This window comes from Phyllostomus hastatus, unplaced genomic scaffold (assembly GCF_019186645.2).
Source record: "Phyllostomus hastatus isolate PE091 unplaced genomic scaffold, TTU_PhHast_1.1 phas_scaffold_216, whole genome shotgun sequence".
In the NCBI taxonomy this organism is placed as follows: domain Eukaryota; kingdom Metazoa; phylum Chordata; class Mammalia; order Chiroptera; family Phyllostomidae; genus Phyllostomus; species Phyllostomus hastatus.
Genome location: NW_025334018.1, coordinates 4,162,806 through 4,172,418, shown reverse-complemented (window position 1 = coordinate 4,172,418; position 9,613 = coordinate 4,162,806).

Here is a 9,613-nt window from a genome sequence, read left to right as displayed (position 1 = left end):
GGTGAGGAGCGTCTGATGCCCTGGCTTTGTTCTTCCTCATTCTGAGGGCAATCCCCGCCCGCACACTAAAACGGCACACTCCCATGGACACCCACTGTCCCTGGGAGCGCCTCTGCCGCTGAAATGTCACAGTCCAGTGTTTGACCCTCCTCATCCTTTAGTTCTTCCACCTTTCATGTGTATTCCCAACACGTACTACAACCTCCTGCCTTTTCCTCCAGTCACCCAGCTCCTTGGAGTGGGCTCTTCCTTGCTTCCCAACCCAGCCCGGAGCAGACATATGGTCTGCTGTTAACCACTCCGCCCAGGAACACTCCAGTCCCCTCCAGCCTCCATCCATCCCCTCACCAACTCTTCCTGACCTGTCCTCAGCTCCTTCCCAATACCTCCTACCGCATCCCCAGCTGGTGGCCTGCCTCCCACATCACAGAGGAAAATAGCTTCTTCAGCTTCCTGTCCCAAGTTCCACTGGGCCAAAGCGGGGGGGGGGGGGGTGCTGGGGGGTTGGCCCCCCACTGCTCGTGCTCTGGCTCCTCTGCTTCCCCCACCTCAGTGCTTTCCCCTGGCCTCCACCTGCTTCCCTCTGTTTACTTCCCTTCACCTTTCTTTCACCAAGTAAGAGTGCTCAGGTGCTGTCACACCTAGCCCCTTCCTCACCCCTAGAACTGCTTTGTGGTCCGTGTCACGTCCTCCTCCTCCTCCTCACTCCGCCCCGGGCGCTGCAGCTTCTCCTTCACCTACCCCCAACACCGGCCTTTCCCCCTCATGCGCCCGCCCAGTGGGTGTGAGCTGATCTGATCTCGCAATGCCTTACTCATTGGCTTTACTGACCACTTTCTTTTAGAAGGTCTGTCCTCTGGCTGTTTTTTTAATTAAAAAATTTCAGTTACAGCCAACACCCAATACTATATTAGTTTCAGGTGAACCGCACAATGTTAGAAATTTATGTAACTTGTGAAGTGACCATTGCCCCATAAGTCTTGCACCCACCCGGCATGACACAGTCACCACAATATTCCTGACTGTAGTCCCTGTGCTGCCCGTTACACCCCCGGGACTTTCCATGACTGCCAGTCTATGCTCCGTAATCCCTTCACTTTTCTCACCCAGGCCCTCAACTCTACCCACCCCTGCAAAATCGGGCCAACATCAGTTTGTTCTTTGTATCTATAAGTTACTCTCTAGTTTGTTCATTTGTTTTTTATTTTAGATTCTACATATAAGTGAAATAATATAGTATGTCTTTTGTCTGACTCGCTGTTGCAGATGGTAAGATTTCATTCCTTTTTTTATCACTGAGTAACATTCCATTGTATTTTTTAAAATATATTTTATTGATTATGCTATTACAGTTGTCCCATTTTCCCCCCTTCACTCCCCTCTACCCTGCACACCCTCTCCCACCCACATTCCCCCCTTTAGGTCATGTCCATGGGTTGTACATATAAGTTCTTTAGCTTCTACATTTCCCATACTATTCTTACCCTCCCCCTGTCTATTTTCTACCTACCATCTATGCATCCTTATTCTCTGTACCTTTTCTCTCTCTCCCCTTCCCACTCCCCTGTTGCTAACCCTCCAAGTGATCTCCATTTCTGTGGTTCTGTTCCTGTTCTAGTTGTTTGCTTAGTTTGTTTTTGTTTTTGTTTTAGGTGTGGTTAATAATTATGAGTTTGCTGTCATTTTACTATACATGTTTTTTTATCTTCTTCTTCTTAGATAAGTCCCTTTAACATTTCATATAATAAAAGCTTGGTGATAATGAATTCCTTGAACTTGACCTTATCTGGGAAGCACTTTATCTGCCCTTCCATTCTAAAGGATAGCTTTGCTGGATAGAGAAATCTTGGATGTAGGCCTTTGCCTTTCATGACTTGGAATACTTCTTTCCAGCCTCTTCTTGCCTGCAAGGTCTCTTTTGAGAAATCAGCTGACAGTCTGATGGGAACTCCTTTATAGGTAACTGTCTCCTTTTGTCTGGCTGCTTCTAGGATTCTCTCCTTATCTTTAATCTTGGGTAATGTAATTATGATATGCCTTGGTGTGTTCCTCCTTGGGTCCAACTTCTTTGGGACTCTCTGAGCTCCCTGGACTTCCTGGAAGTCTATTTCCTTTGCCAGATTGGGGAAGTTCTCCTTTATTATTTGTTCAAATAAGTTTTCCACTTGTTGCTCTTCCTCTTCTCCTTCTGGTATCCCTATAATTTGGATGTTGGAATGTTTAAAGATGTCCTGGAGGTTCCTAAGCCTCCTCTCATTTTTTTGAATTCTCGTTTCTTCATTCTTTTCTGATTGGATATTTCTTCCTTCTGGTTCACTCCACTGATTCGAGTCCCAGTTTCCTTCCCATCACTGTTGGTTCGCTGTACATTTTCCTTTATTTCACTTAGCATAGCCTTCATTTGTGACCAAATTCAACCAGTCCTGTGAGTATCCTGATCACCAGTGCTTTGAACTGTGCATCTGATAGGTTGGCTATTTCTTCGACCTTGCTTGTATTTTTTCTGGAACTTTGACTGTTCTTTCATTTGAGCCATTTTTTTGGTCTGGTCACACCTGTTACATATGAGGGGCGGAGCCTTCACTAGGGCGGAGCCTTCACCAGGGCGGGGGCAACCCATGTCGCTGGGTTGTGACGCAGTATGTGGGGGCGGGGTCTGAGGGGGCAATGGGGCTTGTTCTGCTCTTGGTTAGAATTCAGTCCCTTCTACCGCCTCCCCCAAGCAAACTGGGCCTTTCTGGTGCTGATTCCTGGGTGGGTGGGCTTGTGCACGTTCTAGGACCCTGTGGGTCTCTCCAGCGGACTCTCCTGTGAGGCTGGAAGTTTCTCCTGGCACCTCAACCCCCATAGGTGTTTTCAATCGGTGTTTTGAGGCTTTATTTCCCCACCCTGGGGCCCTGGGTTGCGTGGTCTGTCTCTCTTCCCTGTTTAGCCTGGTTTGCACGTGAATGTGGGACTGGATGCACCTCACCCCTCCACAATCTGCTGCTGTGCTGAGTCCGCCCACTGCCACCTTGTGTGCCTGGGGTCCACTAGCTGCCCTGCTGTGAGCCCTCTCAGTCCCAGCTCCCCGACTCCACCCCTCCTACCAGTATAGATGAATATGTCTGCTTTAACTACTTGGTTGTCGGACTTCTATACAGTTCAATTTTCTGTCAGTACTGGTTGTTTTTTTTTTTGTTGTTGTTTTTAAACTGTTGTCCTTATTTTGGTTGTGCAAGGAGGCACAGTGTGTCTACATACACCTCCGTCTTGGCTGGAAGTCTCCATTGTATTTTTATGTACACTTTCTCTTTGTGCATTTGTGTCTCGGTTGGAACATTCACTACATTTCATAGGTATGTAGTTATTGCCATTTTCTTTCTTTTTTTTAAAGATTTTATTTATTTTTAGAGAGGGAAGGGAGGGAGAAAGAGAGAGAGAGAAACATCAATGTGCGGTTGCTGGGGGCTGTGGCCTGCAACCCAGGCTTGTGCCCTGACTGGGAATCGAACCTGCGACACTTTGGTTCGCAGCCTGCACTCAATCCACTGAGCTACGCCAGCCAGGGCTGCCATTTTCTTGAATGTTTTCTTTGTTTTAGATTATTTAGTTATTTTGAGAGAGAGAGGAAGGAAGGGAAAGAAACATCAATGAGTGGCTGCCTCTTGCCTGCCCCGCACTGGGGACCTGGCCTGCAACCCAGGCACGTGCCCTGACTGGGGATCGAACCAGCGACCCTTTAGTTTGCAGGCCGGCACTCAAACCAGTGCGCCACATCAGCCAGGGCTTGAATGTTTTCAGATTGCAGTTCTCTTCGGTTTCTTTCTATTCCCTTGCTCTCTTCTCTTGCTTGTTAATGAGTTTCTGTAGTGTTGTGTTTGAAATTCCTTTCCCTTTATTTCTTATATATCTCTTGCAGATTTTTGGTTTGTGGTTACCATGTGTTTTGGACATACCAAGCTATATTTATAACAGTCTGTTTTAAGTTGATGGTTGCTTAAGTTCGAACACACTCTAAAATCACTACCATTTTCACTCACCCGCTTCACATTTATGTTTTTGTCATTATTTTTTACTTTGTGTGTGTTTGCGTATCCCTTAACTGTTGTAATTACACATAATCTTTCTACTTTTGCCTTTCAGTCTTTGCCCTAGCTTTACTGTTAATCTACTGCTTTTATCATGTGTTTGTCAGTGAGAATTTTTTTTACATTATTTTCTTATTTAACATTTTTTTTCCTTATTCTCAAAGAAGTCCCTTTAACATTTCCTATAATACTGGTTTGGTGATGATGAACTCTTTTAGCTTTTTCTTGTCTGGGAAGCTCTTTATCTGTCCTTCCATTCTAAATTATAGCTATGCTGAGTATAGTAATCTCGGTTGTAGGTCTTTGATTTTCATTATTTTGAATATTTCTTGCCAGTACTTTCAGGTCAGCAAAGTTTCTGTTGAGAAATTAGCTGACAATTTTATGGGAACTCCCTTGTACTTAGCTAACTGCTTTTCTCTTGCTGCTTTTAAGATTCTCTCTGTCTTTAAACTTTGCCATTTTAATTATGATGTGCCTTGGTGTGGGCCTCTTTGGGTTTACCTTGTCTGGGACTCTGTGCTTCCTGGACTTGTATGTCTATTTCCTTTGCCAGGTTAGGGAAATTTTTTCATCACTGTTTCTTTAAAGAGGTTTTTAATTTCTTGCTGTCTCACTTCTCCTCCTGGTCCCCCCTACAATGTGAATGTTGTTACACTTGATGTTATCCCAGAGGCCCCTTAAACTATCCTAATTTAAAAAAAAATCTTTACCCAATGATATGTTTATTGATTTTAGGGAGAGGGGAAGGGAGAGAAAGAGAGGGAAACATCGATGTGAGAGAGGAACATTGATTGGTTGCCTCCCATACATGCCCCGATCAGGGATTGAACCCACAACCTAGTGTGTGCCCTGACTGAGAGTTGAATCCACACCCTTTCAGTGTATGAGATGATGTTCCAGCCAAGTGAGCCACCCAGCCAGGGCCTAATTAATTTTAAATTATTTTTTCTTTTTGCTGTTCTGATTGGGTGTTTCCTGTCACTTTGTCTTCTAAATCATTGACTCAGTTCTCTGCTTTATCTAATATGTTGTTGATTCCATCTAATGTGTTCTTCATTTCATTTATTGTATACTTTGTCTCTGGTTCTTTTTTATGTTTTCTATCTCTTCTTTAAAAATTAATTTTAATAATGTATTTTATTTTTTATGGATTTTATTTATTTTTAGAGAGAGGGGAAGGGACAAAGAAAGAAAGGGAAAGAGACATCAATGTGTGGTTGCCTCTCATGCGCCCCACACTGGAGACCTCGCCCACAATCTAGGCATGTTCCCTGACTGGGAATTGAACCAGAAACTCTTTGGTTCATAGGCTGGTGCTCAACCACTGAGCCACACTAGCCAGGAATATCTCTATTTTAATGTCTCCTATCTCTATGTTGAAGTTCTCACTGAGATCATCTATTTTTTCTCTAAGTTCACTGAGCATTTTTAGCACCAGAGTTTTGAATTCTGCATCTGGTAGATTGTTTGTCTCCATTTTATTTAGTTCTCTTTCTGGAGTTTTGTTCTGTGCTTTCATTTGGGACGTGTTTGTTTGTCTCATCATATTGGCTGCCTCCCTGTGTTTGTTTCTGAGTGTCAGGTAGATCTTCTATGTTTCCTGGTTTGACAGAATGGCCTTACCTAGTAGGTGCCCTGTGGGGCCCAGTGGGGCAGCCTCCCTGTTCACCTGAGCTGGGTGTTCTAGGGGTGCCCCTTGTGTGGGTTGTGTGTGCTCTCTTGGTGTAGTTGAGCTTTGACTGCTGTTGGCAGGTCAGTGGGTGGGGTTAACCCTCAGGCTGACTGGCTGTGAGGACTGGCTCTGACTATAGCAGATGAGCTGGCTGGGGGCTGACCCTGTGGAGCTGGATGCACTTTAGCGATGCTCTGGCGCCTCCTGAGTCCACTCTTTGGGTGCGTCATTGTGGAGCTACTTGGGTAGGGCTCTGGTGTGCTCTGAATCCGAAGCCACCATATGTTTGGGTCTGGGCCTCTTGGGAGGAGCTCTGGTGCTGGCCTGTGCTTGGCCCAGGGCCACCTGGTGGGACCTACAAAGTGATCTGCAGCTGATAGCTTCCTGCGCTGGGCTTGGAGGTGCCTGGGGGTGGTTGTGCTGAGATGAGGCCGGCTGCTGTTAGTACCAGGTTTGGGGCCACTTAGCAAGAAGTACAGGGCACTCTGAGGACAGCCACTGCTTGTTTGGTTTTGTGGCGCTTTGACAGATTTTAGGCAAGTGTATGGCACAGGCCTAGGCTAGCCACGTGTGCAGATTAGTCTCTGAAAGAGGTTCCATGAATTGGGTGGGGCAGGGGTCCCAGAGAACCAGTCATAAGGGCGTCACAAGAGCCCTGTTAGTGAATGTTGGGGACTCAGATTTGGTGCCTGCACCTGCTGGCTGTGTGTGGCGGGGAGAGCATCACAAAGGGACAAACACATCTGCTGGCACTTCAGTCCCAGAGAGAGCTGTCCCTCTAGCCCTCACTTTGAAGCTAGACCATTCCGTTCCTCTCGTATGTCCCTGGCACTTTTCAAGCTGCTAGAGCTTTCAGTGAGTGTTTGTGAGCGAACGAGTCTGTGCTCGGGCCCTTTAAGAGGACGCCTGGGTCTACAGCAGCCCTCTGTCTCACCTGGACTGAGTTCCTGCTGATTTTCACAGCCAGCTGTTGTAGAGACTCCTCCTCCCAGCACTGGTGCTTTCGGCTGGGGAGCCTGGTGTGGGGCGAAGACCCCTCGCTCCTCAGGAGATCCTGCAGAGCCAAGAGAACCCTCCCAACTCTGACCAGCCTGTTTTGTGTGTCTGTCCCACCTACCAGTCTCAATGTGGCATCTTCTTTATGTTGTTTGTTATAAAACTTCTGTTCAGCTACACTTCAGGAGGTTCTCAGGGTGGTTGTTCCATAATTTACTTTTAATTTTGATGTGGTCAAGGGAGGAGGTGAGCACTGTGTTCATGCCATCTTGGCCACATGGCCACATGCCTCCTCTGCTGGCTTTTCTATAAAGATTTTATTTATTGAGAGAGGAAGGGAAGGAGAAAGAGGGAGGGGGAACATCAATGTGCGGTTGCCTCTCAGGCGCCCCTCACTGAGGACCTGGCCCACAACCCAGGCATGTGCCCTCACTGGGTATTGAACCAGCGACCCTTTGGTTCGCAGGCCGGTGCTCAAACCACTGAGCTACCAGCCAGGACTCTGCTGGCTTTTTAAAAAACTCTTCTCTTGGTGTCACCATGGCCTGTCTGGATGCTCTTCTCAGCCTTCTTTCCTGGACGCCTTCCTCTGCTCATCTCCGCTAGTCTCCTCTGGTCTGTGAGGGTCCCGGAGTGGCCCCATCCAAGCCCAGGGTTTAAAGGAGGTTTGCGAGCGGCACCGTTGTTAGCCTCCAGGCCAGACTCCTGCCCCTCCCCGCACACGCCAGGCCCTCATATTCAACTACCCTCCGGGGCTCTCCACTTGGATGATCATCCCAGCACCTCTCGCTCAGTGTGCCCTAGGTGGGGCACTGTGTTCCCTGATACCTGCTCCTCCTCCCGCTTCCTCTCTTTCAGCGAGAGTCACAGTGTCCTCCCGGGCTCCTGAGCCAGGCACTGCTCTGGTGCCACCACGCTCCACACCATATACTCCATCCTCCTTGATGTCAGGCACGAAATGCATTGAAAGGCCGTGACCCTAAGCACTCTTTCTGGTGACTGCGAACCAGGCAGTGTGATGGCAGACATATTTCTGCCCCAACGAGGAGCCATTCAGGTTGGGACTCAAGACACAAAGACTTTCTTCTGCCAGAAAGAATCGATGCCACCACATTCCTTAGTCCTGCAGGAGAAAAAGGGCAGAGACCAGGGCACTCGGGTCAGACAGGTGGGTGGTGCAGCCTCATCGTGCCGTCACCTGCTGCAGCACCAGGGAGGCAGTCACTGATAAAGACCCAGGACTATGGACTGTTGTCTCCACCTAGGAGGGGTCAGCTAGTGAGAGGTTCCCGCATGCACACACACAGTTGAAGGGCAGAGCTGAGTTCTCCCTTATCTTTGTCTTCAGAACAAAGTCGGGAGGGCGGCACCGTGTTTTCCCCATTGTGTGGGGGAGTATGAGTTTGGAGAGCTCCACCCTGAGGTCAGGGGTGGGGTTGGGGGAGTGGGCGGCTCTGACTAGGTCCAGTGAAAGAAAAGGTGGTCCGTTGAAGGCTTCAGGCAGATTCTCCTCTGGGGCCTCTGTGTCCTGTCTTGGGGGACTGTGTCTGACCCCAGTGGGGGGTACTGACCTCCTGCCTGACCCTCCGAATGCTCCAGGGGACGACTCTGTTCCCAGTGCTCAGCAAGCTGCTGGGAGCCGCCCGGCAGAGCGGCTGGTGGACAGCTGGGGCGGGTGTGGTGTTGCCTTCATCTCCTTGGGGCGAGGAAGGGAAGTCTCTCCAAATCATTTCCCTGGGCCTAGAATCTATTAGAAAACAAAACAAATAAAACCCCATGATGGGGTGTTTCCCCTTACAAAGTGAGTGTTTCTGGATAGTGAACATGGGAGGTGCCCAGGCTGGGGCAGCCTGGGGTCTGCAGAAACTGTCCGCCTGCTTTGACTGCAGGGCTGAGGTCCGAGCCCCCTGGAAAGGAACCTCTCTGTCTCCTGGGGCCCTGGCAGGAGGCGGAGAAGACACCCAGGTTCAGTCAAGGGCCTGAAGGGCAGGTGGAAGGAAAGGACCATGGCCCCCGCCCACTCCCTGTGTACCCCACTCTCTTCCTCATGCTTGGCTGCTGCTCGGTGTCCCCCATCCTGTGCTGGGCTTCCCGGTGACAACCCGCCGTGGCTGCCGCACTTCTGCAGGACCCCCTGGGTGCGGGGCTGTTGTGCCAGGGTCTCCAGGTTAGGGGGCAGTGTGGGGAGAGGCTCCCAAGGCGCCCACCTACTGGGACTGCAGGCCTGGCCTGCTGGAGTGCCCCCCAGAGGGCGGCCAACACGCATGGCTGGGCTGGGAGGAAGGCGGTGGCTGCCCATCTTGGGAAGCAGCTCCTATGGCACCTAAGAGCCGGCAGGGGAGGTTTGACGGAAGGTGAGGGGAAACAAGGGGGGCATCACTGGAGGGGAAGAGGGTGCCCCTAGAAACACAGAAAGTCCGTTCTGTGGAGTTACACAGGGTATGGGAAGAATGTGGGAGACACTGACCACTGACCACGGCCTTCTCCAGGTCTGACCCCATGCCAAGCAGAGGAAGGCACAGCCCTTGCCCCGTCTTTGGAACTAGCACGGTGGAATGGGACAATTCATCTCACCAGATTTTCCGCAAAGTCTTAGCTAGCAGTTCTCAGTCGTATTGGCCCAGGGCCCACTTGGAAGTATGTGGCAAAATGATCACGTGCACTGGCCAAGGGCACGCAGGCCAAAGGGCTCTTCAGCTATGCACCCAGGGACGCCTTGGGATGGGTCCCGGGGCAAGGAAAAGGCGGAGGCCCGCACACTGCTGGTCTGGTGCAAAGGTGCTCTGCTGCAGGTTCGCAGACCGTGGAAGTGTGTTCTGTCCCCCTGCCTGACAGATATGTCTTCACAACAACTTGCGAGGCCAAGTCTGGA